At 43.5% G+C, this 3,758-nt stretch overlaps 1 long non-coding RNA gene across 1 annotated transcript; it reads right to left on the bottom strand.

Moving 5' to 3' along the window:
- Positions 1-488: 488 nt before the first annotated feature.
- On the bottom strand, positions 489-1,360 carry LOC126995518 (uncharacterized). Its single transcript, XR_007750367.1, has 2 exons — positions 1,285-1,360; positions 489-627 (listed from the first exon to the last, which is right to left on the bottom strand). It is a non-coding gene; the product is annotated as an uncharacterized LOC126995518 (long non-coding RNA).
- Between the last annotated feature and the right edge of the window lie 2,398 nt (positions 1,361-3,758).

The raw sequence follows: 3,758 nt of genomic DNA, 5'->3' as shown, positions 1-3,758 counted from the left end.
GTGGCAGTGTGACTATCATCTTTTGAAGGCATTCTCTTCACACCATGCATTTAATCTGGCTGTAGCTCAGAGAAGAGGCCATAATTGTAATTGTTAGTTGAGCACAAGGCTTAGGATGAAAGAAGGATAGGACTTTGAAACGTTTCATCGACAATCACACTGTAGTCCTGGCGTGTCTCAGCAAGTTGTATGTGGCAGTGACTCATGTTCAGGAAGAGGGAAGAAGTTAGCTGCAGTCTCATTTTTTAGATCTGTCAGAAGTCCTCTTACAAGCCCTGCTCCCTCAGAAACACCATTACTCCAATATATGAATGAAAGAAAGATTTGGAGAGCTTGCAAGAGGACTTCCAATATGTGGGAAGATTTTAGCAGAGGGATTTCTGTGCCACATTTGCCCTACAGAGCACACATTCTCATCAGGACAACATCTGCCATGACAAATGGAACATAATATTATATAAATAAGTTCCAGAGAGCAGAGGCAGAAGTTGAGGCTTATATATATTTGGGCAAACAATGCTACAACTAAACACTGGATTATTTCTTCGTCACAATCTGAATAACATCTTCGTCACACATTATGTGGTGGATTCCAACTCGCTGCGGGCTAAACTTGGTGCTCTTGCCCTGTAAAGATAAAAAAAGAAGTTATGTACGTAAAATCAAGCAATTTTCTTTATAAGATGCTGTATTGAGTAGTGTTGCCTGATATGCAAGAGTATGAATGACAAAAGACATTGCATAGAAGAAATTTGCATATTAGGTCCACAGAAACCCTTATTCATTCCTTTCAAAGCTTTCTTTACTCCAACCACAGTAACAGGGGGTTCTCTGGATCATTCCTCTCACCACCACCATCCTGCCCACCTTCATCACTGTACAATTCAATGTGAAATTTTCTTGCAAACGGCTGATATCTGCTAACTCGGCAATGACCTCAAATACAGTAATATGTCCACTTCTAAATGCAAGATGGAACCACCAAGGCTGGTGGGCATGGAAGAACAGTGGGGAAGGCGAACATCATTAGAAGACCCAGTTGTGCATTTGAAGAACTGACATGCATGCAGGATAGGAATGTCATTTTTGCTTTACTCTGAATCAGAAATCACACACCACAAGGTTGAACTCACAGACACAAAGACTCAAATATATACCGTACGAGTCCCCTCGCATATTAGGTGACTCCCATACTACAAATATGCATATCAGGCAACACTACTGTACTGAATGATGAAGTTCTTTCATCAGCACAACCCCTCAAGCAGCCGGCACGTCACTTACCCAGACAAGGGCGTATTTAAATACTGCCACGATGGACCTGTGGATGGAGTGACACACATGCTCAACGGAGGCTCCCAGCAGGGATGATCGGGTTAGCGAGTCTGGCGCCCGCCCGGCTTCTTGGTGTAGATCCGCAGTAAGGAGAGCTCTAGCCATGTCCGTTCCAGTAGATAGTCGAGATTGAGCTTCATATTGCAGCTGATGGGGAGAGGAAACATTACAGTGAAGTTGTTTAAGTTTTAATCTTTGTTTTGTAATTTTCTTAATTCATTTTATTTATTTATTCATTTTTTCATTTATATATTTTTTTCAGGAAAGGAAGCAGCTCAAGGGCAACAAAAAAAATGTAGAAAAAAGCTACTGTAATGCTGCTCAAAAAAAAGATAAAAAGTAAAAGAGTGGCCAAAGAGAGGTCAATTTCTGGTGGAGAGGTGTCTTGATTTACCTATAAGTTTGTCCCTTATGAGTTGTGTATTCTAGGAACAGCCACAAAGAACATGGACAGATGGTACACGTGGTATGTGGGAAAACCAGATACATAAACACAGGTATCGGTTGTGTGTGTCATGTGTGATAAAGAGGAACACACAAAGTTCGGTGATATGTAACTGTGTAGTGTGCTTATTGCTAAAAGCAAGCCCTGAGAACACAGACAGTAGAGTAAATGGTCCCAATAGTGGTGTGTGTGTTAGAAGACAGAAAAGGTGGTATGTGCAGTGTGGTGTGTGTGTAGGCCTCATTCACACTACAAGCAGAGCAGAGCGTGTTAATGGCATTAATTTTGGATGGTTTTGAATGTACTAGACGGCTCAGGCATTTCACACCATAGCAGGAAGTGGCTGGCCCAGCGGGCATGGCGGATCACGCTCAGGAAAGACTGGTTGTGAAATTTTTGCCTTGCTCACAGCTACAGCGGTCCTCCACGTCTCCACTTCTTCCATCAACATGTGCCAAAAGCTATCTACATAGGTGAATTTTTTATTGCTGAAGCCAAAATTACAAAACTGACCAGATTGTGCATAGTTGAGGTACAATTTAATCGATATATAATAGCATTATAAGCTTAGAAAAGCTAATTTAGTGATATTCTGATCCTATACCCAATCATCAGTTGACCCACACTGCCATGGGACTTGGCTTTAACCTAACAAGAATTCCATGTTCCCTTGTAAATCATTACATTTTCATCATCCTACAAGATAAAACACCGAGGAGTTTATCAGGCGGTTGCTCATAGAATGATTCTTCTTGTGCAGGTTAAGCACCTGCTCTGCTTAACCTATGTGAACACCCCAACCGCTTCGCTCTTATACCCTGCTCTGCTTTTAGTGTAATGAACCCTAGGGAGGCCAGAAAGATTGGTATGTGCAGTGTAATTATTAATATTAGAGAGCAGAAAAGGTGGTATGTACTTGATTAATGGTGTGTGTGTTAGAGGCAGAAAGGTGGTATGTGCAGTGTGGTGTGGTGTGTTGTTAGAGGCAGAAAGGTGGTATGTTGCAGTGTGGGTGTGTGTGTTCAGAAGGCAGAAAGGTGGTATGTGCAGTGTGGTGTGTGTGTGTTAGAGGCAGAAGGTGGTATGTGCAGTGTGGTGTGTGTGTGTTAGAGGCAGAAGGTGGTGTATGTGCAGTGTGGTGTGTGGTGTTAGAGGCAGAAAGGTGGTATGTGTGCAGTGTGGTGTGTGTGTTGGGGAGGCAGAAAAGTGGTATGTGCAGTGTGGTGTGTGTATGAGGCAGAAAGGTGGGTATGTGCAGTGTGGTGTGTGTGTTAGGAGGCAGGGAAAGGTGGTATGTGCAGTTATTAGTGTGTGTGTTAGAGGGGAATAGAGAAAGGTGGTGGCATGTGCAGTCATGGTGTGTGTGTGTTAGAGGCAGAAAATTAGTTCTTGCTTTAGTGTGGTGTGTGTGTTAGAGGCAGAAAGGTGGTTATGTTTGAGTGTGAATTGGAATTGATATGTTAGAGAGGCCAGAAGGGTGGGTTATGTGCAGTGTGGTGTGTGTATTTAGGGGAGGCAGAAAGGTGGTGGTATGTGCAGTATGGTGTGTGTGTGGGGGCAGAAAAGGTGGTGTGTGGGCAGTGTGTGTGTGTGTGTTAGAGGCGATGGTAAGTTTGTCAATTGCTGAGATGGTTTGGACACGTGATGAAAGGGGAGAATGAATATGTGAAGGAAGTGTAACCTTGAGGAAGGACTGAGGGAGGGGGGTGTCAGGGAAGACCACACCTGTAGAAGTGGATCAATAGGATGGTGGCGAAAGTGGAAGCGAGAGTTAGAAGCAGCAAGTTGGAGTGTGCTGCCGAGGGTGCAGAAAGGGAGATGGAACATACTTCTGCTGTGGTCACCCCCCTCATGGAAATTCAAAGAACTTGAGAGTCATAAATATGAATAGATGAGTGTGTGTTAGAGGCCAGAAAATTGGAAGCGAGAGTTGGAAGTAGCAGGATTGAGTGTGCTGAGAGAATTGCCAGAAAAGGGA

This window comes from Eriocheir sinensis, chromosome 1, assembly GCF_024679095.1.
Source record: "Eriocheir sinensis breed Jianghai 21 chromosome 1, ASM2467909v1, whole genome shotgun sequence".
Lineage (NCBI taxonomy): Eukaryota > Metazoa > Arthropoda > Malacostraca > Decapoda > Varunidae > Eriocheir > Eriocheir sinensis.
Note: the sequence above shows the minus strand (reverse complement) of the source record. Positions and strands in the feature narration are given on the sequence as shown.